This window comes from Pleurodeles waltl, chromosome 2_2 (assembly GCF_031143425.1).
Source record: "Pleurodeles waltl isolate 20211129_DDA chromosome 2_2, aPleWal1.hap1.20221129, whole genome shotgun sequence".
In the NCBI taxonomy this organism is placed as follows: Eukaryota; Metazoa; Chordata; class Amphibia; order Caudata; family Salamandridae; genus Pleurodeles; species Pleurodeles waltl.
In genome coordinates this window covers 144,181,391-144,208,297 of record NC_090439.1, presented here as the reverse complement: position 1 = coordinate 144,208,297, position 26,907 = coordinate 144,181,391, and positions in this window count along the sequence as shown.

The window sequence follows — 26,907 nt, the reverse complement described above, 5'->3', positions numbered from 1 at the left end:
GCCAGGGAACAAAAAATTAAATAAAATAGTGGGATGCTGGGTACCAACCAGTATGGGCCTGGTTATGCCCCCACCCAAACTGAGGGGGCTAACAGTCTTTCAGCTCTCCCCGCATAATTAAACATCTTATCCTATGGCAAGCAAGAGGACATTTGATTATTTTTGCTTTTTGTTTTACATTTGGGCCATACAAGCTTGGTAACTCTCAAAATGGTCCCACTTGCAATGGTGAGGGCTGTACTTTTTTTTACTTTGGGATGCTGCCATGTAGAAAAATCCAGAAGACCTAGACACATCTGAAAACTAAACATCTAGTTAATTCCAGGGCGGTGTGCTTCACATGCACCCCACACCATTTCCTTACCCACAATGCCCTGCAGACCTGCAACTTTGCTTGAAAGCACAAATTTTTCCAACATTTTTGTGATGGAACCTTCCGGAATCTGCAGGAATTCCCAAAATTCCTACCAACCAATATTGTCTCATCTATACCGATAAAATTTCTGTTGCACTTGTCAGCTTAAAAAATGTTCTTTTTCAAACTGCCCTCTTGGACACACTTTGGTTCCCCCTCAATTTTCAACATGCTTTTGGCTCTTACCTGTCACAAGCACTTGGCCCACCTACACAAGTGAGGTATCATTTTTACCAGGAGACTCAGGGGAATGTTGCGTGGTAGGAAATTAGTCCCGGTGCAGTGATCCCACACAGAAATGTCACACCTCCCTGGACTCCCTCAGGTGTCTATTTTACAGAAATGTCTGGGTTTGGTAGGTTTCCCTAGATGGCTGCTGAGCCCAGGACCAAAAACACAGGTGCCCCTGCAAAAACAGGTAGGTTTGTATTTGATAATTTCTATGTGTCCAGATAGTGTTTTGGGGCATTTCCTGTTGCGAGCACAAGGCCTACCCACACAAGTGATGTACCATTTTATCAGGAGACTTGGGGGAACGCTGGGTGGAAGGAAATGTGTGGCTCCTCTCAGATTCCAGAACTTTCTGTTATCGAAATGTGAGGAAAAGGCGTTTTTGAGGTTTGCAAAGGATTCTAGGTAACAGAACCTGGTAAGAGCCCTACAAGTCACCCCCTCTTGAATTTCTCTAGGTCTCTAGTTTTTATAAATGCACGTTTAGTAGGTTTCCCTAGGTGCCGGCTGAGCTAGAGGCCAAAATCCACAGGTAGGCACTTTACAAAAAACATCTCTGTTTTATGTGGAAAAATGTGATTTGTCCACGTTGTGTTTTGGGGCATTTCCTGTCACGGGCACTAGGCCTACCCACAAGTGAGGTATAATTTTCATAGGGAGACTTGGGGGAACGTGTGTGGCTCTTCTTAGATTCCAGAACTTTCTGTCACCAAAATGTGAGAAAAAAAGTGTTTTTTTAGCCAAATTTTGAGGTTTGCAAAGGATTCTGAGTAACAGAATCTGGTAAGAGCCCCACAAGTCACCCCATCATAGATTCCCTTAGGTCTCTCATTTTCAAAAATGCACAGGATTGGTAGGTTTCCGTAGGTGCCGGCTGAGCTAGAGGCCAAACTACAAGTAGGCACTTTGCAAAAAACACCTCTGTTTTCTTTGGGAAAATGTGATGTGTCCATGTTGTGTTTTGGGACATTTCCTGTTGCAGGTGCTTGGCATACACACACAAGTGAGGTACCATTTTTATCGGGAGACTTAGGGGAACTTCGAATAGCAAAACAAGTGTTATTGCCCCTTGTCTTTCTCTAAATTGTTTCCTTCCAAATATAAGACAGTGTGTAAAAAAGACATCTATTTGAGAAATGCCCTGTAATTCACATGCTAGTATGGGCACCCCAGGAAGCAGAGATGTGCAAATAAACACTGCGCCTCAACACCTTATCTTGTGCCCATTTTGGAAATACAAAGCTTTTCTTGATACCTATTTTTCACTCTTCATATTTCAGCAAATTAATTGCTGTATACCCGGTATAGAATGAAAACCCACTGCAAGGTGCAGCTCATTTATTGACACTGGGTACCTAGGGTTCTTGATGAACCTACAAGCCCTATTTATCCCCACAACCAGAAGAGTCCAGCAGACGTAATGGTATATTGCTTTAAAAAATCTGACATTTCAGGAAAAAGTTACAGAGTAAAACGTAGCGAAAAATTGCTTTTTTTTTCACCTCAATTTCAATATGGTTTTATTTCAGTTGTTATTTTCTGTAGAAAATCCTTGTAGGATCTCCACAAATTACCCATTGCTGAATTCAGAATTGTGTCTACTTTTCAGAAATGTTTAGGTTTGGGGATCCAGCATTGGTTTCACACCCATTTCTGTCATTGACTGGAAGGAGGCTGAAAGCACAAAAAAAGGTAACAATGGGGTATGTCCCAGTAAAATTCCAAACTTTTCTTGAAAAATTGTTTTTTTTTATTCAAGTCTGCCTGTTCCTGACAGCTGGGAAGCTGGTGATCTTAGCACTGCAAACCCTTTGTTGATGCCATTTTCAGGGAAAAACCACAAGCCTTCTTCTGCAGCCCTTTTTTCCAATTGTTTTGAAAAAACAAAATTTTCACTGTATTTTGGCTAATTTCTTGGTCTCCTTCAGGGGAAACCACAAAGTCTGGGTACCTCTAGAATCCCTAGGGTATTGGAAAGTAAGGACGCAAATTTGGCGTGGGTAGCTTATGTGGAAAAAAGGTTATGAGGGCATAAGTGCGCCCTGCCCCAAATAGCCAAAAAAAGGCCTGGCACCTGAGGGGGAAAAGGCCTGGCAGCGAAGGGGATAAGAATGTTTTTTTCAGTACACTTTTTTTTATTTATAGCATTGTCCTTAATTGAAGTACCTTTTGTCCATGCCTTCTTGCTATACCCATAGATCAATTGTTGACAGTATATGGCCTTCGGACGTTACATCCTGTCACCCTGCACAACAGAGCCCTTAAAACGTATCTATTTTCTATGCTCAATGAGACTGATCAATGCATATAATCTGTGCCTATTAACATGTGTGGGGAAGCAGAATAGTAGCCTGATATGTGCAACTTATTCCTCATATTACCAGGGGGAGAGGGTATTGGATGCATCAGACAGGCAAAAACTCTTGGTACAAATCGTGAACTTTGGACACAACCAGCACTCTCTCCTTATGCCCCTATAGGTAGCCCTCCCCAACATGCCACCATGCCCATCATTCTCTGAACACAGGGTGGGATATTTGGTCAAACCATGCATCCAGTATGCCTGCTTCAACATCCTTCATGGTAATTCCTCTGGTAATGGAAAGTGGGAGCTAGCCATTTCAATATATGCTATGCCAAGTTATTTTTTCAATAAATACATTTATGCAGCCACTTCCACTATGCTGAACTGGCTTTGGGTAAAGAATGATGTATAGGTAGGTTGAGATGCATTTGCATTATAGCTGAGTGAGCTATGTCTCCAACTGTGTCTAATAGGCCATGGGTGCAGTGTCCAGCTTTTGGCTACACCTTATGCTACACATGGTGCCTTTAGATGGATGACACTTGTATCATACACCTTTCCTCCATTTCTTACCATTTATTTTGGTCAACAATAAGGAAGGTTTAAGTTCAGGCACCTCTCTGGGACCAGATAAAACAGGATAAATGTTAAGAACTGCTTTTTCAGAAGGTTCAACAATTTTATGCAGTATTCATGTGTTTTTTAGCTTCCTCCTGAAAAAAGATGCTTTGGTATAACCCAGAAGATGTTGGAATAATAGTAGCAACTTTTGCAATATCATCGTCTTCACAGAGTTAATCCGACACACAGCTGACAAAGGTAAAGTTTGTCTGAGGTCTAATCGAATGATTATCCATTTTTAGCAGGTCTTCTGGGGTTTTTTACGATGACTTTCATGTATCTAACCTGGGATTTTTTGCTGAATTCTTACGTTTTTGCTCTTCTTTGTCGATATGACAGTCCATTTCTTCTGTCTTTGTTTCATTTAATTTACTAATGCAGGACTGTCTAAAATCTTATCAAATCATTTATGATTTGGTGATAGGCTCTAGCACTACTTGTAAATCAACCAGTTACATTTTTTTGGAGTATTCATCATGCTTAAAGGTGTTTTCTTTGGCCAGAGAACAATTTGATTGCAAGAGGTTCAATGAACAGAGTGAATCCTAATGGTGACGATAGCGTACCCTTGGTGTGTGCCTCTCTGAATATGAAACCGGGGGGCAGATTTACAAGGAAGTGGTGCATCGGTTCCAGTGCACCACTTTTCCTGGGGTGCCCCTGCCCCACCTAAACACTCTATGGTTGCACCGTATTTACACCGACTGGGTTAAAATGTGCATATGTTAATATTTTTTGGGGGAATGAGAAGCTATCTACCATAAAACAAAAGTAACCCCAAACGCACAAGGTTAAAAACGTTCTTACCTTCTACAAACAATGCTTACACCATGTGAAAAGAAGAATAGATTTGTGTATGCCAAAGATAAATACTGTCATATTTTGCTCTAAGCCCTGCTTATCTGAGTGTATTATATTCCACATTATTTCATGCATCCATTTTGCAATTAATCACAGCAGAATTTTGCTGTTGTAGTTAAATAGGGAGATGGAGAATTAGGAAGAAAAAAATGTCGGTTACTTTTCTGTTTTTCATAAAATAATAATATTCCCTTCGTGTTATTATGCTGAAATATTTCTGATGCACACAGCTCCCGGCAGAGTGATGGGAGCGCAGCTTTGATGTAGGGACAAACAGTTTTTACAGTGCAGTTGGAACACTATCAGGTCCAGAATTTGTTTCTGCTCGTGATAGACTATCCAAAAGTTCATAACGTAATATTTTCTTCCACCTAAATGGCCTGCTGAGCTGTAAACCTCAGTTTCGACATTCATTAAACTCCAAAGGTCATCCATGTCATAACTGTATATACTTGCTACCGTGAATTTCTTTTGGGCGGTTTGTAAAACCACAGTTGCCCATTAACCTATGTTGTTGTTAGGCATCTGTTCATATCTTTGCTTTTGTCATCATTAATATTACTGTTCCCCTAATCTTTGTTTTGTGCCCTGATGTTACCATCGGTTAAGGCTGTATAACCTTTAATAAGGGTGTTTTATCTCTTGGAATATGGCTCTGTTGTAACAACAATAAATCTTCTGCTTCTTCTAAACTGTGGAAAAGCAGACCTCTTCTTTTTCACTATGAATGGAAATGACATTAACATTTCATGAACTAACCATGAAATCACCAGAAGTACAGGAGAATCATCTAAACCAAACTTTTATCAGCCAGTCAACAGCGGTACTAATGGTGAATAAAAAACATGTCTCCAACAACCTACATTTTAGGATTCCATTTGTAACCGTCCATGCTACTCCCATAATTCCTGCTGACTTACTTCCCCTGTCCTATTCTGTTTGCTCTATGCCACCCTTCTGTCAAAAAGCTCAGTAAGTGATCATGGCACTTGGGCTGTGCTCCTAGTGGCCATCAGCAGCAGTAAATCGTATTCTCCCATGCCTTTGGAATCAAGTTTGCCTTTCAAATTTCTAGTCTACAGCTATCCTTTTCAGGCCCCTTTTCCCCTCAACCCCTCAACTGTTAATGTAATTTTCCAAGCATGCTACTCATCCAGTTCCCCTTTTCTATATATGAGTGTTTCTATTTGAAGCAGTAGTTTCTCCTGTTGATCCAGAAAAATACATACTACGGAGAGTACTTTATTATGAATTTAAGAATGAACGGACACTGTAGAGATGTAGTTACACCCTTGCTTTGAATTTATCAATGTATTGTTTGAGTTCTCTTCTTATTCGATCAATCCTCTTTTGATATATAGGGCCGAATTAAACTCCGGTTGGCATTCCTTTGAAAGGGGTTGCAAGTTTTTGTCACGATCCTGTCCATGTTACTTTACGTGAGAAAATTCTCTAATATTTTTAATGGCACGTATGAATTTTGTTTTTAGCTGATCGGAGTTTGTGGTGCATCCTCTGCATACCATCAACAAATTCGATATTTTTGGTAGTATGAATGGAGGTAAGTAAAGATATTACAGCCCCTTTCAAGTCTTTGTGTAATTGTGTCAGTTTCTGGTACACTAACTGCAAGTTAGTTGGCTAATTTACAAATATCAGCACTGTTCTCCTTAACCCTAGTTACCAACAAAGAAAGGTGTGCCCTTGTCTTTGTAACTACTTCCTGGAAAAAAATGAGTTTTTATTACCATTCTTACAGATTTTAGCATGTATATCTCCTAGCTGTGCATTTATTATTTTCAGCTGGTCTTTCAGCTTTTGAGTATGACAGTGTAATGTTTTTCTTTTTATCTGTCACCACCAGGAACCTGGCAGAGAAGTACATGAAAAAACAAGAATGACTCTACTCTCTGACAAAACTCCCAGGTTTTGCGGTTTATGCTGCAGACGTAATTATGCTTTCTCAATAAAATAAAATAGTACAGTTGAACAACTACATAATTTTCTTATTAAAAATGGCTAGAAATGTCACTACTGCATTGCAATAAGGAAGTTAAAACCAGGTTTGTAAACTTTAATTGCAGGTTTAAGTGTTTTATGTAGTGAAAGTTTCGATGTGATTATGGTAGCTAAAATGTCTGAAGTCTTAACATTCATTTACACCAACAGATATATGCAGTTATATGCCTCTAAATACTCTCCGAATATAATATCTCAGTTTTATTAAAGGATTCACGAGGAAGAGATGGTCAGATACTGTGATCAGATTGAAGCTATAAAGACCAGATGGGACAATGAGAATATAGAAAGCTCTCATACGTTATAATAAATATGAATCACCGTAAACCTTTCTAACTCTACTAGTGTATAAGATAGGAAGCACTTTTTACTGACAATTCATCATTCCCATACCATTCCCTCTAAGCTGAATGAAACATCCAGATGGAGCAGATACTTTTTTCTGCCCAGGCTGCAGATTCAAACATGTCAATCACAAAATAGAGATACATATGTGCATATGTTTGTGACATGCCTGTGTCTTAGCAACATTGTTACTTCACTGCTCGATCTGAACATAGAATCTCATTGGTATCCTTTGCTTCCACTACACTGACTTCGTTAACAACTACAGTGTTAAAGCTTATGATAGCACGAGGAATAAAAACTCAGCAATCCGCTCCTAACAATTTTAACAGTTAAAGTCATATGACAGTGTTCCTTATGGCGCTGATTGACTAAGGGCCTGATTTAGCGTTCAGTGGATGGGTTACCACATCACAAATGTGACTGATATCTGTCCCACCTGCGACAAGGTCACTATATCCGATGGCACTGGAAATACAGTTGATGGAGTACCCACCACGTTTGTGACAGAGCAGCCCGTCTGCCGAATTCTATATAAGGCCTAAAGTACCATAAAATGTTGGGGAAATTATTTTGTGGCAGGTGGTTTGGCACAGAATGGGCATGGTTCAATAACAGCCAGTGTGAGGAAATTGTTTTACAATGTCTTCATGTGTTAAATAGAGGTTAGGGTGTCCTAGAGTAAACAAAAGTTACTCAGCCTGAATCGTGCGATGTAGGGTCTTTCACTACTAGTTTCAGTGTAAATTCAGTGTCCAGTCAGTGTTTTGTTTTTTAATCCATTCTTATTGGGATTTTAACATAAATGAAAAAAGGCATTTCTCAGTGTATTAATCTCCATTACTGTGTTTGATAACACCATGTTTCAGCATTTACTATCTCCCACAACAGATTGGCATTTGGGTAGTGCAACTTGTTTCATAAACTAGCACGTGAGACTAAGCATTCTAGTGTCTTTGTGACACATTACATGAAAAAGTGCTATAACGTACAAAAACAAATAACAAAACAGTCAAGTGGGGTCATCAGACTATAGTGCAGATACCTGGTGCCCCCCCAAAATAATTGTCTATTATTCAACTGAAAGCATCAGGAATAACTATTAAACCATTTCCACATGCTATATAAACGAGGGCAAGAACTGGGCTAAATAATGCAGGGGAGAAAAGAACAGTTGAAGTGAAGCAAAGCCCTTCCTGTAGCTGCTATGCTCACCTTGTAGTTATATAACATTGTAAAAGCGACCACATTTATTCCAGCATCCCCTAGCAGGCAACTTTTAATAGGAGTGTGACCTTAGGGGAGCTTTGGTGACATCATTAATATTGCTTCTAGTGGCCAACACTATATCATGCAACTGAGAGACTTTTTAAGGCATGGGTACAGTGGGCAATTGTCCAGGACACCCTGCCTTCCACAAAGCCACCTCTTGGAAAGTGAACTCTTTCTCTTTTTTTACTTTTGTCTGTTTCTCTATCTCAACTTTTACATATGAGTCAATTTTGTTTGCCACCATAGGGTTTGAATTATTAGAAAATGGGTAGTAACATTCACAGCTGTTCCAAACAGAGGCCTTAAAAATCCTTTAAGACAACAATGATCCCATGGACTTCCTGTCAGATTTTTTCTAAGTCTCTATCCTCCTATTTATGGCAGGCGATGCTTTATACCGCCACCCATTTCAAGACTGATCCAAGCCATTGTTTAACCTAGGGGCGGAGCAGATTAGAAGATTTCCAATTTGAGGTGATTGTTCTGTTATGAAGCAGCAGTACTAGTCAATCAATCTAGATTCAGGTTGAAAGTTGAACTAAATACTACACACAACATTGTAAATATTTACAAAATGTCAGGTGCAAAATACAACTGAAACACCATTTGAAAGGCTTTAAAAAAAACAAGTGTTGTGCACACTATGAGAAGGTGACAGTGGTTTTATTACTCCTACATGAAAACTACACCTTTGAGGTCTCAGGTGCCTTCAACAATTTGACAACAAACAGACCCTCACGCCTGAACTAACAGCTCCCCAATGTAGACATTCAAAAAATTATGTATGGTAGGAAGTTATAAAACCTAAGCCCTACTAAATTTGTCAGAAGATGTTCATAAACAATTTAAATTTAAATGACACTGAACATTTTGATGGGGTTACACAAATATAAAACAATACCAGATTTATTTATTAAAAAGTCAACCTACTCATGTTGACATGGTTCGATCCTATCACACCACCGTAGCATACAAAAACTCAGCCTTGATATCTGAGCTTGTTTCTCCTAGAGTTACTATTCATTTACCCCAAGAGACATAGTGTGAGACTTGTTCTCAATTTACAGGTGCTCACTATTGTTCCTAATGGCCCCCCATAACAATATAAAACACGTGGAATGCTCCCTAGCCATCAGGGAGAACCCTGTCTGTATATGGAAGATTCTATAGCAGGCATTCAATCAGTATACCGGAACGCAGAGGCTTGAACCCAAAGCTGTGAGCATTTAGTCATGAAATTAGCATGATGATTCAACAGCAATTGATTTGTTGGCAGAATAAATCAATTGATGAGATTCTAAGCTAACCAAAGTAAGGTAGTGTTGAAATACAAATGAAGCAGAAGGAAATGAAGTTGATGGTCGCTCTGATGAAGGCTGCTTAGAGATGTAGTCAGATCCAGCCAATTGTAGGGAATGTTAATGCTACGCAAGGAGTGTTTCAGCAGGGTACTACTGCAATGAAGGTTGAGGTGTCCCAATTGACCATAGTACAGGAATGGATGTGGATAGCCTGAAGAAGACAACTTCTTGACATTTTTGTGACAAGTTAGGGCATTGGAAGAGGGAAAGTTGCCTTAGCCAAGCAAACCAGCTCCAGAATTTAGGGTTTGTACAACCCCAGAATAAGAACCCCATACAGATTCAAAATATGCAGAGATAGAGAGGACATCATTTCAGTGTACCACAAGTTCCACTTAGGCAGATTTGACAACCCCCAGTGCCAGGAGAACGTATATCCAGGTTTGGCTTTCCAACTTCTCTGGAAATCAGATTGCAGGACTCATTTTAATAATGAGGACCTGAGATTGTTGTTTGCAGCATTGCAGGTGGAACAGAAACTACATCACAATTATAGACTTGAGACTTCTGGTCTTGTCAAATAGGTTAATGGGACACTAAAATCCAGATTGGCAAAAGTGTGTGCTTTGACATCTTTGAAATTACCTGATGCATTGCCCCTTGTGCTGCGGAGTCTTTGCATTGTATCTGATCGGAAGACAGGACTATTACCCTATGAGATAATCATGGGCAGAGCTATGAGATTGCCAGCAAGACCTGCAAATGAACTTGTGAACGTCACAGATGATTTGAACCATGATTACAGAAAAGGGCTTTGCTGACGTGGTACGTTCTGTGTCTCATCAGATCAGAGCAGCAACAGCCCCTCCGCAACGGGAACAGTGCCATGACCTCAGGCCCGGCGACATGGGTCATGGTGAAGAAACACATAAGAAAGGTGTGTTTGCAGCCTCATTTGCATGGGTGACATATGTGAAAATGATAACAGTTAAATGAGTATGTCTCCCTAATTGGATACGTGCTTGCCATTCTCAAAGAGTTGAGTGTTCCACTGGTTTACCAGCACCTATTTCAGAAGTCCTGGTGGTAACAGCGAGACAATGGGAGCAAATTGGTCAAGCTGTTGGGGATCGAACAGAGCCTGAAACAGCACATGTTCGATCTGAGGGGATTCTGGGGAGGTCCACAAGTGAAGCTGAAACTGAAGAGGCACGTCTTGTAGTAGTGCATGAGTCAACTTCAGATTCAGACCCTGATGAAGGGCCTAGTGCTGTGAGAAAGCAAGTGGACGAGAAAGAGAAAAACTGAACCTGTCTAAAGAGTGTATGCCTTAGGCAATTCCAGAGGGAACTGAGAACTCTGATCTATGGCGAGAGTGAGAATGAAGGATTGTCACTGAGGAGTTCCAAAAGAACTAGAGTGCCCTGTCAGAGGTACACTTCAAAGTAATGGACATATGTTGCTGCAGATGATGGAGAGAGAAGGGGTTGGGAGTTTTGGGATAACATTGCAGATCCAACTGAACCTCCTTGAATTGAACGTTGTGCTTGAATTTTACTTTGAGTTTCCTGTACTATTGGATAGACTGTAACATTTAATTCTGGACATGATTATTAGAGAATTTAAACTGTGCCTTCTTTAGAGACTTTACATTTACTTTTTTGAATAAAAAGAATTAAGAAGAGTACCGAGGCCAGAGTCTGCAGAAAAAGAAAGGATTGTCCTTTAGAAGAACACTATTTTTATTAGGAAATCTGCCTCCAAGAGCGGCAGAAACTACTAGACCCCAGGGATGATTTTTATGACAATTTCATGCAAGGGGAGCGACCCCTCAGGCAAGAGTAGCTCCCCTGAGGGACAAGATTATTTTAGTCCATTTCTGCTCCCCTTGGGGGCAGATCAGCCTATTTTAATAACACTGATCTGCCCCCAAGGGGGGCAGAAACCACCAGGGATTTTTTTTTTTAGAGGTAGAGCGACCCTTTAGGTAAGGGTCGCTCCCCCGGGGGCAAGATTATTTTAGGCAGAAACTACTTAGGCACCAGGGATTGGTGTGTTTGTGTGTATGTGTGTGTGTGTTGTGTTTGGGGGGCAGACCCCTTGGACAAGGGTCATGCTCCTTGAAGGCACATTACTGTTGGCCATTTCTGCCCCCTTTGGGGCAGAAAGCCCACAAGACACCAGGGAAGAATTTCATTCAAAAAAAGAGGGTGGGGGTATGGCCATACCCCCTCCCCAAATGAATGGAGACAAAGGTGTTCTGCCCACTGGTGGGCAGATGGGGTCATTACAACGATCCACTCCCCAGGGGGGCAGAAAACCTACTAGTTGTCAGGGAATAAAAAAAAAATAGTGGGTACCAACCAGTATGGGCATGGTTATGCCTCCCCCCTCAACTGAAGGGAGAAACAGTCTTTCAGCTTTCCCTCCACACAATAAAATATCTTCTCTCAATGGCAAGCAAGAGGACATTTGATTATTTTGAGTTTTGATTTTACATTTGGGCCATGAGGGCTTGGCTAACTCTCAAAATCCTCCCACTTGGAATGGTGATGTTGTAGTTTAGCAGCTATTAGATTAAGCATTAGCAGAAGACATCTTGTATTTAGTAACTATTGTGAACATTTCGCGGAATCCATTTTGTATTCATGGCAGCCATTTTCTCTGCCACATGCTGCCATGTGCTCACCATGTGCTCTGTCCTACCTTTCTGTTAACTACTCTTGAAAATCTGCCTAGTGACAAGTTATATTTAGCATCTCCCACTTTGCACATGCTCAGTAAGGTCTGCAGCTGTTATTCCTTGAAAACTGTCAGCTCCTCCTACCTGTCGACTGTGCATTTCCACATGACCTTACATGTATGCAAGTCTTGCTTCTATAATTGTACCACCTCCTTTTAGACCCTGCATGGGTATAAAAGGACCATGTTCTCTCAGTTCAGTGTGCTACTGCAAACATTACCGAAGGGTGCTGTTTGTACTGTAGTACCACCTCATGAGGTTAATAAACTTTGTCTTTTATTTCAGTTTCTGTGCCAACTTCTTCCTACATGGTCTGAGGACTTTGTGCAGAGAAAGGTGAACCCCCTGCACTAGTAGGCCTTGCTGAGGCTTACTTCAACAAATTGGCACCCGAACAGGGACTCATTGGCGACTCGGATGCCCAACGGATTGGTCGCGACGAAGGATTGGGATGTCGCTGCGGACGATCAATGCCTGAGGAGACCCGAGTCTTGGCAACCACAGCGTTTTTCCCTTCTTTCTGATTTGACCATCCAGGTGGCGCCGGTCCTCGACTGAGATCCTTTTTGTTCATCCGTCATGCAGTGACCATTTGGTCGATTTTAGAACTTGGCAGTTGGAACCTGGACACCCTGTGATTGGTAAGAGCCGTTTTACGGCACTTGCTGTGGGTTTTGATGCCTTTGTTTGGTAATGTAGTTTAGCACTACTTACTGTGGCTCTCGTGTTTTGGGTGACTAGTCACTTTGTGTCCTTTGAATTGATATATAAATTGCAATTTATATAGGCAAGTAATGAGGAGAATTTTCTCCAATTTAATTTTGATTTGAACGGCACCTTAAGTGCTACTTTGATTATAATATTGCATATTCTGCACTATTTTTTGGCATGCCTGTTTTTAGAGCACTTCGTAGGACATGTTGCTTTTGTAATGGTACCAATTTGAGACTGGAAGAATCGCAACCGGCACCCCCAGAGAGGACGCCCAATAGAGATATGTATGTTAAACATGGTCTTTTTTCTATAATGTACAGCACATTATGGAATAAATACACTTGTACGGATCCTGAGTTACGTTGGCCTATGCATGGGTCATTTGATTTGCGAAAGATTGAGTATGTGGAACAATGTATGTGTAAGCGAAAGTCTAGGCAAGATATGTTTGATTGTGTACGAATGTGGGAGAAAGAAGTGCGTGGACGAGTGAAGCGTGAGCAAGCCTTGCTTGAGAAAGAGCAGCGGAAGAATGTATATGTGAAAGCATTGGAAATGAGAAAGAAAGAAATAAATGACTTAAAGGGGCTAGAAGAGAAAGAACGTAAATTACAGGTAACTGGCCAATACACCGTTAGGCAACCTTTCTATCCTATCCTTAATAAACCACATGATGATTTATTATTAGATCGCCCTCCACCTCCGTATGTCGTTCCTTCGGCCCCTCATGAGTTTGTTAAGGCCTCCAGTTTGGAGCAACAGAAGATGCGAGACAGTCGCTCTATGTTGCCTGCTGACCGTGCGTCTGAGCTTAGATCTATTGCTCGTAAAACAATTTGTAGCGTTGTCTCTGCTTCTGAACTTTTAGACAACATGAAAGGGTGGACGGAAAAGGAGCAGGTATATTTTACTGAGGCATTTGGCTCAGAAGCTATTGAACTATATCGGAAATATTCTGATGAGTTAGAGCCTGATGATGTAGCAGCTGGTCATAAGCAAATGCGTGATGGTCTTTTTGTTTTCTCCCAGGTGGCTGATGCAATCAGGCTTTTGGTGAAATTATGTGTTACGGCAGTCCGCTTGCAAGAGGAGAAAAGGGCTGTGGACGTAGTTGCACGGACATCTCAGACTAATGGGGTGCAAGCTTCCATCTTCAGAACAGATAAGACTATGATAGTTCACGCGAAACCAATGCGGGAGGCCGCGCCTTTGTATGTTCCTCCTAAAGGATTGGGTACAAGTGATGATAAAACTTCTGTTGATGCTAAGGGTTATTTTATTTATAATTGGGTGTATACTCCTTAGAATAGGGCAGATGTAATGGCACTTAAAACAGCATTACCTGACCTGCAGAAAAATCCAGCCGCCTTTTATGAGGAAGTTGAGGGAGCAATTAGTTCTTGTACTATGACTTTGGCTGACATTGATTTATTTTTCAGATTGATACTACCGCCAGATATGTGGAGAACTGTTCGTAAAATTGATGATCGTGCAGTTTTTGGGGCGTCATGGAAAGAATTAGAACAGATGGACGGGGATAGGGAACCTGCGAAAAAGCCATATCAGCTGATTCTAGATGTTCCTGCAGCCATATTGGTTAAGTTAAAAACGATTATTCCCCCTAAAAAGATAGATTGGACTGTTTTAGCGTCTTGTAAGCAAAAGGCAGATGAATCGGTCTCTGATTTCTTTACACGCTTTGAAGAAGCATTTCATGATTTTAGCGGCCAGTTATTTTCAGATGATATGGCCAGACATTTGTTTGTCGATAAATATATTGCAAATCTGTTACCAGGAATAGCTAGTCGTCTAAAAGCTAGTGAAAGTTCATGGACTACCTCTACTCCGGTTTCTCTTTTTACTATGGCTCAGTATTATGAACGTCAGGAGTTAGAAGCAAAAGGTAGCAAGGAGAAAAAGATTAAAGAATTAAAGACGAAGGTTATGTTGGCTCAAGCTTATGGTCCACCTTTTAGAGCTAGTGATAGAGGTGGACGTGGATCTTATGGTTCTTCTTACACTCGTTCGAATTTGTCTGTTGATCAGTGTGCATATTGTAAGAAATTTGGGCATTGGGCTGCTGATTGTCCAGAACTACGTGTTCAGCAGTGTTCACGTGGTCGGGGACAAATGAGAAATCACTCAGGATATTCAGGACCTAGAAGAAGCATGAATGATCATGCTAGGGTTGATGCTAATGTACGAGGGCAGGATGGGTTTAACACTTTTGATAGACGGAACCAATACCAGATGTCTCAAAATGTACAGCCTGATTTCCAAGATTCTGCTTATGCATAGGATTGCCTAGGATGGGGTAAGGAATCAGTTGAAGTTCCAGTAGATCAGAGGGGTCCCTATGTTATATCACATTTTTTTGGGTTCTACTGATCAGTTTCTGGTTGATACAGGAGCTACTCGTAGCGCCTTGTCTAAACAATTGATTCCAAGGGCTCCCCTGTCTGGCTTAACCATTACCTCAATAGGTTTCAATGGAACACCTTCCCCTAGCCCATTGTCACAACCACTTGTATTCCATGTTGATAAATGTACTGCTCCATGTCCATTTTTGCTTTCTCCAAATACACCAGACAATACTGTATTGTGGGTCTTGATATGCTCAAGTATTTCAGTGCTACAATACGATGCTCTCCTGAAGGGGTGCGTGTTATTTTAAATGATAATCATCCTGTGATGGAAAGAGTTTGTCTAGTTAAAGAGGATATTGCATTAGCTTCACTCCCTAGTACTTTGTGGGCTACTTCAGATACTGATGTGGGACAAATGATTATTCCACTGGTACATATTAGTGTCAAGGAGGGAGCTGTATTGCCACGTTTGCCTCAATACAAAATTTCACAGGAGGGCGAAGAAGCACTCACACAAATTGTGCATGATCTTATTGCAGTTGGATTTGTTGAGGAACTTCTGTATAATGTTTGTAACAGTCAGATTCTTCCTATTCTGAAAAAGGATACTGATACCAGAATTTACCGATTCATTATTGATTTACGAGAAGTCAATAAGATTGTGATACCACAATATCGTGTGGTATCTGACATCACAACACTTCTGGACCATTACTCGCTTTTGAAACTACCGGAAGGTTGCTGCTACTCCTACTGACAGGTCATATTTACAAGCCTACCAGGGCCCTGTATACCTGTTCTACTATATGTGCTCCTTACCACACGTACCTGCAGCTGCATGGGCAGCCTTACTACTGACAGGTTTACTACTTTTATAAGCCTTGATGAAGTCACCTGTGTGACGAAACACGTGTTGGCTGTATCTTCCTGATGACACAGTGATCTCTAACACCTACAAATAAAGATACCATCGGCAAAAAAAGACTCAAGACTCTCTTCGATTTCATACTTCTTCCAACCTCCGACACGAGACCAGGAATATCCATTCTTGCTATACTGTTGGACATTACATTCTGTGTGCTGTGGCCATCTAGTCCTACTTTGTCGTAGGGTACTCCTAGTACCCGCTTGGTGCCTACTGGGTAGTAAGGCACTGTGCCATTTTGCACCAGACTTTGCATTGTACCTGTTTACTTGGTTAAAATTGTTGGTTTACTGCCTAGAGGTGCGGCGCCTCTCACCCTTACTACCCTCATCACAACACTTCTTACTTTGGTTCCTCCAACAGCAACTACGTTCTCTGTGATAGACTTGAAGAATGCTTTCTTTTCGATCCCTATTCATCCTGACAGCCAATATTTGTTTGGTTTTACTTTGAATAAATGATCATGTAGATTTTGCAGAGTTCCTCAAGGCTATACGGAGAGTCCATATATTTATAGTCAAGCATTAAAATGACAACTTGATTCTTTTGTTTTGCCTGAAGGTGTGGCTCTCATACAATATATCGATGATATTTTGTTGGCGGCTGATACCCCTGAGCAATGTGAAAAGTGCACTTTGTCCTTACTTTCTTTTCTTGCTTCACACCATCATAAAGTGTCACGAAAGAAATTACAATATTGTAGACCAAAGGTAACCTATTTAGGTCACCTTTTGTCTAAGGAGGGCCGTGCACTCACATCAGTTCATATTCAAGCAATTTTAGACACACCAGTACCCTCTATTCAGAAAGATGTTCGTGCATTCCTTGGTCTTACTTCTTTTTGTAGGCAATGGATATTAGGGTTTTCACACATTGCCAAACCTTTGCTAGCACTTTTGACTAAAGATACTCCAATGCCCCTCCCATGGACAGATGAATGCGAGACTGCTTTCAGGCATCTGCAACAAGCCCTTTGTTCAGCACCAGTGTTAGGTACTCCAGATTACATGAAGCCTTTTGCACTTTACGTACATGAGAAAGATGGATGTGCATTGTCAGTTTTAGTACAGACATATTGCGATAAGCAGCGTCCCTGTGCATATTCTTCAGCAGTACTTGATCCTGTCGCTCGAGCGTTGCCTGGGTGTTTTCGTTCAGTTGCCGCAACAGCTGTGTCTATACGTCAGAGTGAAGGGATAGTTTTGTCACATAAGCTGTTGGTGTTAGTACCCCATGCGGTTGAAGCTCTTTTAAATCAAACAAAGACACAACATTTAACTAGCGCTCGTATGACAGGATATGAGTTGACATTGCTGGCTCCTCACATTACACTGAAGAGATGTGCAACACTAAATCCAGCCACTTTGTTGCCATATCCGGTGACTCAGCCTCAGTCACAAGAAATACATGATTGTATATTCCTTACCGAAGAACAGACAAAGGGTTGTATTGATTTACAAGATACGCCCCTTCCAGATGTAGACAGGGAATTGTGGGTTGATGGGTCTTGTTTGAAGTTGTCAGATGGTACGACCTCAGCTGCATATGCAATCACCACAATACACACGGTAGTGGAGACAGCTCGTATACCACAGAAGTCAGCTCAAGCAGCTGAACTAATAGCTTTGACATGAGCATGTGAGCTTAGTACTGACATATGTGTGAACATTTATACAGACAGCTGCTATGCTTTTGGAGTGGCTCATGATTTTGGTTTGCTTTGGAAGGAGAGAGGCTTTCTCACATCCCACGGGATGCAGATAATGCACGGAGAATTAGTGCATAACCTCTTGACTGCATTGACAAATCCAAAGAAACTAGCTATTGTGAAATGTAGTGCACACAAGAAAGTGACCGATAAGATAGGGCAAGGTAATGCTCTTGCAGACCGCGTAGCACGTGAGACTGAGATGCAGCGAAGTACTACTTCTATGTATGAAGTGAAGTCACAAGCTGATCGTTGGCCTAATGCTAGACAAGACGTATTAGATATACAGAAATCTGCTTCTGTGAAAGAACGTGAGCAATGGTCAGAAGATGGAGAATTGGATGATGAGGGCTGTTGGCGGAATAAGCAGATGGATAAATGGAAATTGCCTATAGCTTTTGTACAACCTATGGTTCAGATGGCACATGGGCTGGCACATGTTAGAGCTTCAAGAATAACAAAGTTGCTTACGCAAGTTTGGGAGCATCCAGAAATTTCCAGTACAGCTAAGAGAGTAGTACAGTCTTGTTTGATCTGTTTACAATACAATCCTGGAAAAGGGACACGTACTCCTGTGGGAGGGTTTGCTACACCAACTGCACCTTTTGAAGTTCTACAAATGGATTATATTCAGCTTGAACGCTGCAACAATTTAAAGTATGTCTTGGTGGTGGTATGTGTCTTCAGTAAATGGATAGAGGCGTATCCCACAAAGGATAATACTGCCATTACCACAGCGAAGGTGCTTTTGAAAGAATTTTTCCCTAGGTTTGGTGTTTGCAGACTTTTATGGAGTGATAACGGACCTCATTTTGTTGGGGAAGTTATTAAGTATGTCCTGAAAGGCTGAGGGATCAAACAGAAGTTCCATGCGGTTTTCCACCCACAATCAGCAGGGTTGGTGGAAAGGTATAATGCTACTTTGAAGCTGAAGTTATCGAAGATACAGGCTTCCACATCCTTAACTTGGCCGGATGCATTACCGTTGGCATTATTGTCTATTAGGTCAGTGCCACACTCTCGACTTGGCCTTACCCATACGAAGTGGTTTTCGGGAGGCCAATGAACATTTGGGGAATTCCTAAACCAAAATCTGTATATGATGTACCTTGTGTCCTGATCAATGATTATTTGGCACAGTTAACCGACAATTTGGTTTCTATTCATCAACAGGTTCGAGAAGCACTTCCTGACAGATCTACAGGTGAAGGCCATGAACTCCGACCTGGTGACCAGGTGATGATTAAGTCCTTTGAAAGATCAAGCAGCTTGGAACCAAGGTGGCGAGGCCCAGAACATGTGCTCCTTGCAACAAGGACAGCAGTTTGAGTGACGAACCGAAATATTTGGGTCCATAGTACTCACTGCAAGAGAGTGCTACCTACCTTGGTGGAACCTCCTGTGCTGACCGATCATCGAGAGGTTTTGACTATGGAGAAAGGCCGTGCTATATCACCTGACGAATCTGCATTAGTCTTCCCGGACCATACGACTTCTGGAGTGTCACGATATAATTTGAGACCGAGGAAAGAATCTGAAAATGTTTTGAAAAAACTAGTTGAGCTACAGCCCTGGGTTAGTGAAACGGAGAGCCAATGTGGCAAGGGGGGGGATCAGCCATGCATTACAGTAGTGACACCCGTCTTGGCCCGTGGTGAAGAAATCAGCGGCTGCCCAGGGATAAGAGCTCCAACGATTGTTTTTAATTAATTTCTGAAAGGGTCGATTATCACTGTTGCTAAAATGAATAACAAACTGATCATTAGTACTATGGGGTTTGTTGTTGTTTTGGTGGTTATAGCAATAATCACCTGGTTTGTTGAAAAGAAGGCTCCTGCTCGTAAGTTTTTTGTTGCCACTACTACAGTACCAGAGGATCACTAGTACTTTACACTTCCCTATCAGGAGCAGAAGCACCGTCAATCGTACTTCAATAATACTTTCATTCAGATGTTGCATCATACTCATAATGCTACAAATACTACTAACTGTTGGGTATGTGGAATGATACCTGCACATCAAAAGAAAGGATGAACACCTTTCATTCCTCTTCCTTTTTCACACAATGGTTCTTGTCAAGCTTGGTACACGCTTTTGTTTGCATCTTGAAAACGTACAGAGGGCGGACTTCTTTTTCGCCTTAATAAAGTATGCTACCAAGACAAAGATGGGTATCCCCAAGCCAAAGGAACTAAATGGGAATGGGAAGAGTATCAACCGGACAATGTTTCAATACCATATGTCTTCACAAATATACGAGACTCTGACAAGAAAGAACAATTTGTGATTTCTGTTACAAAAACTAAAGCAGATTTATGTATACGTAGCATTAGGCGAATTCCAGTAGGGATAAGTGATTGTACCTTGATTTTAACTATTGAGGGTGTAAATAATAGTAGTTTTACAGCTTCACATAATACATATTTTGTTTGTGGTAACTATGGATATTACCAACTACCTGTTGGGTGGTCAGGTGTGTGTTATGTATCTTTTCTACTACCCCCTGTGTTTTTGACCCCTGCATCATATCACAGAGATTTTAAACTGGTCAATGACATTGTTAAAAATAGAAATAAAAGGGCAATAATTAAAAATGAGGTAGACCAAATGGATAGTAGCCTGCAACAATATGTTGATTTTAATTTAGGGTTGATTCCCTTTGTGGGTGCTGCATTAAACAGTAGGAAAGTGAGACGATTGACTAGGGTTGTGGAAGCTGTTACCAATCAGGTAGCTCTGGCACTTGGAAATATTACTGAGGAGCTCCAAATTGCGAGGATTGTAGCGCTCCAAAATATGGTACTAGATGTGATATTAGCTGACCGAGGTGGTGTATGTCGCATCATCGGTAGTAGTTGCTGTGTTTTTATTCCCGATCACTCACCTTCAGTATATGATGCAATATCTAAATTGCATAAAATTGCTGCAGAAATCCACACAGAGACTGGTACTTGGACTTTTTCTGGATGGTTTTGGGCTCTTGTTTCCGCCTGGGGCTGGAAACTACTGACTATCCTGTGTGTAATGATTGCAATATTTTTCACATGCTGTATCTGTATTCAGTGTGGTCCAATGTTCTGCTCCATGTGTATTACTGCTTGTATGCCTACCAAAAGAAATATTGCAGAAATGAAAGCACAACATATGTTAGATAAGCAAATAGCTGAAATGATGAGCATAAATATACAAGATGAATATTTAGATTATCCTAGAAAGACGAATGTCTTCAGCTAATGCTGAAAGGGTCGTCTGTTGTAGTTTAGCAGCGATTAGATTAAGCATTAGCAGAAGACATCTTGTATTTAGTAACTATTGTGAACATTTCGCGGAATCCATTTTGTATTCATGGCAGCCATTTTCTCTGCCACATGCTGCCATGTGCTCATCATGTGCTCTGTCCTACCTTTCTGTTAACTACTCTTGAAAATCTGCCTAGTGACAAGTTATATTTAGCATCTCCCACTTCGCACATGCTCAGTAAGGTCTGCAGCTGTTAGTCCTTGAAAACTGTCAACTCCTCCTACCTGTCGACTGTGCATTTCCACATGACCTTACATGTATGCAAGTCTTGCTTCTATAACTGTACCACCTCCTTTTAGCCTCTGCGTGGGTATAAAAGGACCATGTTCTCTCAGTTCAGTGTGCTACTTCAAACATTACCGAAGGGTGCTGTTTGAACTGTAGTACCACCTCATGAGGTTAATAAACTTTGTCTTTTATTTCTGTTTCTGTGCCAACTTCTTCCTACATGGTCTGAGGACTTTGTGCAGAGAAAGGTGAACCCCTTGCACTAGTAGGCCTTTCTGAGGCTTACTTCAACAGTGAGGGCTGCACTTTTTGGACTTTGGAATGCTGCCATGTAGAAACATCTACAAGACTTAGGTACATCAGAAAACTAAACAACTGGGTGAGTCCAGGGTAGTGTGCTTCACATGCACCCGCACCCTTTTCTTAGCTACAATTTCCGTGCAAATCTCCAACTTTTTTTGAAATCACAAATTTTCTCCATATTTTTGTGATGGGACCTTCTGGAATCTGCAGGAATCCACAAAATTCCTACCACTCAGCATGATTGCATCTATACCGATAAAACTTCTGCCCCACTTGTCAGACTAAAAATGTATTTTTTTTTCAAACTGCCCTTTTGGACCGGCTTTTGTTCCCCCTCAAATTCAACATGTTTTTGGCTCTTCCCTGTCACAGGCACTTGGCTCACCTACACAAGTGAGGTATCATTTTTATCAGGAGACTGATGGGAACTTTGGGTGGTAGGAAATGTGTGCCGGTGCAGTGATCTCACACAGAAATGTGGGAACAATTTGATTTTTTTAGCTAAATTTTAGGTTTAATGAGAATTCTGGGTAGGAAAACAAACGGGGATCCACGCAAGCCACACCTCCCTGGACTTCGTCGGGTATCTAGCTTTCAGAAATGTCTGGGTTTGGTAGGTTTCCCCGGATGGCTGCTGAGCCCAGGACCAAAAACGCAGGTGCCCCCCCTGCAAAAACAGGTAGTTTTGAAATTGATAATCTTGATGTGTCCGTGTAGTGTTCTGGGGCATTTCCTGTCCCAGGCACTAGGCCTACCCACTCAAGTGAGGCACCATTTTCATCAGGAGAGTTGGGGGAGTGTATTTTGAAAGGAAATATGTGGATCCTCTCAGATTCCAGAACTTTCTATCACCGAAATGTGAGGAAAAAGTGTTTTTTGCCAAATTGTAAGGTTTGCAAAGGATTCTGGGTAACAGAACCTGGTTAAAGTGCCACAAGTTACCCTATCCTCGGTTCCCCTAGGTGTCTAGTTTTCAAAATGTCCAGGTTTGCTAGGTTTTCCTAGGTGCGAGATGAACTAGAGGACAAAATCTACAGTTAGGCATTTTGCAAAAAAACAGGTAAGTTTTCATAGGAAAAATTTGACGTGTCCATGTTGTATTTTGGGGCATTTCCTGTTGTGGGCAGTAGGCCTACCCACACAAGTGAGGTACTATTTTTATGGAGTGACTTGGAGAAACACAAAATAGAAGAACAAGTGTTTTTGCCCCTTGTCTTTCTCTACATTTTTTCCTTCAAAATGTAAGACAGTGTGTAAAGAAGACTGTTTGAGAAATGCCCTGTAATTGACATGCTAATATGAGGACCCGGAATTCAGAAATGTGCAAATAACCAATGCTTCTCAACACCTTATCTAGTGCCCATTTTGGAAATACAAAGGTTTCCTTCACACCTATTTTTCACTCTTTATATTTCACTAAATGAATTACTGTATACCCAGTAAACAATGAAAACCCATTGCAAGGTGCAGCTCATTTATTGGCTCTGGTTACCAAGGGTTCTTGATGAACCTACAAGCCCTATATATCCCCACAACCAGAAGAGTCCAGCAGACCTAATGGTATATTGCTTTCAAAAATCTGCCATAGGTGGAAAAAGTGATAGAAGAAAACGTGGACAGAAGTGGCTCTTTCTTTCACCTCAATTTCAATATTTTTTTATTTTAGCTGTTACTTTCTGTAGGGAAACCTTGAAGGATCTACACAAATGACCCCTTGCTGAATTAAAAATGGGGTCTACTTTTCAGAACCGTTTAGCTGTCTGGAATCCAGCACTGTTTTTACTGTCACTAGCTGGAAGGAGGCTGAGAGCACAATTTTTTTTTTAAATGGGGTATGTCGCAGTAAAATGCAAAAATTTTTTTGAAAAATGTGGTTTTCTGATTCAATTCTGCCTGTTCCTGAAAGCAGGGAAGATGGTTTTGTTTTGCTTCACAAACCCTTTGTTGATGCCATTTCTTAGGAAAAAAAGCACATGCTTTCTTCTGCAGCTCTTTTTCCCATTTTTTTTAAGAAAAACAAAATTTCAGCTGTATTTTTGCTAATTTCTTGGTCTCCTCCAGGGTAACCCACAAAGTCTGGATACCTTTAGAATCCCTGGGATGCTGGAAAAAAAGAACGCACATTTGGCGTGGATAGCTTATGTGAACAAAAAGTTTTAAGGGCCTAGCGTGAACTACCCAAATAGCCAAAAAAAGGCTTGGCACAGGAGGGGTTAAGGCTGCCTCATATTTGAGCAAAATAGGCGTACATTAAAATAAAACCATCATGAAGAAACCCCAGCAGTAATTCCGTATTAGTCTTTGCACATTCCTATCACTAAACATGTGGAAGGTAAGTGCATTAATGCATCCTATCACTAGACATGATAAAGTGCATTCATAAGACGGACATTAAAATAAACCATCATAAAGACACACCAACAGTCATGTAGCATTAACCTTTGCTCATTCCAAACACTAAACATGTGGAAATGCGTTAATACATCCTATCGCTAAGCATGATGAAGTGCATTCGTAAATGGAGCTGGTGGGAGTCGCTCTTCGTTACCGTTGGCAGTTAATATTACAGCAGGGCATAGACGAAGTTTAGAGTGAATTTAAGTGCAAAAATTAGGCCTATTCACTATAGGCTTCTTTCTGTCATAGGTACACCTCGTGCCAGATGTTTAAAAGGCTTTAATGACCCCAGCTGATCACTAGGGTCACGGAGAGAGGCTGCGCTGTGGACTACTTTTTGCCGTAGATATGATCAGATCAAACTTTATAAACAAATAAGGAACCCTAGGCTTTTCACAGAGGACTGTTGCCAGAAATTTCACAAATTATGGCTTCCCTACACATATAAATGGCTCTTTCATTAGATTTTCTCTCTAATAGTTGGAGCTGATGCTTACTTAGCTGAGAGGAGATGTAAATCAAATGAATGTGGTTCTCTTATTTCTCGTTACAATGCCGGCATAATGTAGGGCTCGAGTGTTTCCATACCTGTATGTCTGCTATGGCCAGTATGTTACCCATGCGTAAGGTCAAGAGCCTGTGTTATATGCGTGCTAGAAATGGAATTATCAGATATGGTGCAGCGGCCAGTGTATTGTAATGCTTGATTACCATCCATGCCAGCGAGCGGGCACTAAGTTTGAAACTATCTTCGATGGAAGATAGTAGTTTTGCGGCCTTGTTGGTTCGTTTTTCAAGGCATCATATGGCATGCCTGCTGTCCCTAGTTCGATAGACTCAATTGTTTGATGGAGGTGTTCACAGAATTGAAGGGTTCCAATTGCTGTTTGCTTTAGAGCGCTGATCATAAGGCACTATTCGAAGTATCATGGACGGAGCTGATCTTGCACCAGTTTTTTTTCATTGTTGCTTTTCTGGCTAGGTCTTGTTTTATGTGGCCAAATTCAAGGCAGGTTTGTGTTAAGAGATGAGTTCTGAGGTAGATTAAACACTCACCTGAATGTATTCATTTGAATTTTATCCACTGTTACATAATCCAGGTCTCACATTTCCACACTAGCGTTGGTGATAGTTGGCAATAAGTTGGAAGCGACGACTGATAGAAGTAGCTGAAATGAAGGCCCATCCTGTTTGTTTGCCAAGATGATGAAGGGGTGATTTAGGGCAGACACCTTCTTCTCAATGTATTGTTTTTGGTGCAAGAAAATACATATTGTATCGAAGTATAACCCCAAATATTTATATGTTTTTACCGATTCCAGCTGGGTATCATTTAGGACTATCCTGGCATCATGTCCTGGTTGATTTAAGGCTACCATTGCTTTAGTTTTGGCCACGTTTATCTCTAGGTGGTTACTACTTACGCAATGAGTGAGTATGTTAAACTATTTTTGTAGGTTCACTTTGGTTTGACTTAATAACACAATTTGGTCTGCATATGATAAGTGGGTGAGGCGCAGGGAACACAGGCGGGCTGAATGAGAGTTTTCCATGTCAAGGGTAGGTGAAAGGTCACCATTAAAAGGTTAAAAAAATGAAACCCTAACACTCATCCCTGTTTTAGTCCTAGATGTGTTGGAGACTTTCTAGAGAGTCTTGTTCCGTCTCCAGTTTTTATTTGAATTGAGGTGTCTGAGTGCAGGGAGAAGATTGCTCTCAACAGGGCGTCTGGTAGATCCCACTTCTTCAGTTTGTTCCACAGCAGTTCCATGTTAACCCGTTCAAATGGGACTTTAAAATCTATGAGACCAAGATGTAATTTTTTTCTTAAGCTGCTTACATTCATCAACCAAGACAGTGGTGGCTAGTATATTTGTTATGGTACCCACTCCTTTTCTGAAACCAGTTTGATTCAGTGGGAAGATGTTATTTTTATTTGACCAGGCTGTTAGATCCCCGAGTAACAGGGAAGTATAGTGTTTTGCCTGAGAATCGAAGAGGGCAATAAGCCTATAGTTGGCAGGGTTTGCCCTGCCCCACCTTTGTACAGTATACTGGGTTTATGATGGATGCCATCCAACTTTAAAAAATGTCGCCAATTAGCTGGACTCCTCTAAAAAGCAAGGCCAGTACCTTAGGCCAGAAATCTACGTCTTCTTTGAAGATGGCCTGTGGTTGGCTGTTTGGTCCTGGGGTTCCTTCTCAACATCCCTTGCGGAGGATTGTGCAGACTAATGTTGTGGTGCATGGGGTTTTGTTTCCAACTGGATCTAGATTTCCTCTTGCTGAATGAAGTTGCAGTTGGTTGAGTGTGGGGTGTTCAACACTGGTAGGATGATATGTTGTAGAATAAGTAGTGATGAGGTGGGTCACCCACATTAATTCTGAGATATCTGAGTTGTGTTTTTCTTCCTTTTTAGTTGAGGTTATTTATGGTTTCCACAATTGCCTTGGATTACTCCGCCTGGCATTGTATATTATTTTAGCCCAAAAGGAGGCCCCCACTGTTATCATTCCATAGCTTATTTTTGTAGAGTTTCTTAAGGCCTTTCAATTGAGTCCAGTGTGGGTAGCTTGAGGGGTGCGCTATCAGTTGCCTGACAAGTTTCTTTTGCTCCTTTTAAAGCTCTGTACAGTGCTTCGAGAGAAATGCTTTCATTCTTGTCCTGGCTTGTAGACCTGAGAACGTTTGTGGTGTCAGTGTTGAAAATTGTGTTGATAGAGTGTTTCCAAAGCCTACCCAAGCATCAATTGGATGTGCTGTCCTTCTTATGCTGTTGCTCATTAGCTCTTTGGCCAGTGATGCAAGGTCTGCTATGGTTTCAGTTGGACACTCACTCACTTTAGGTTTCT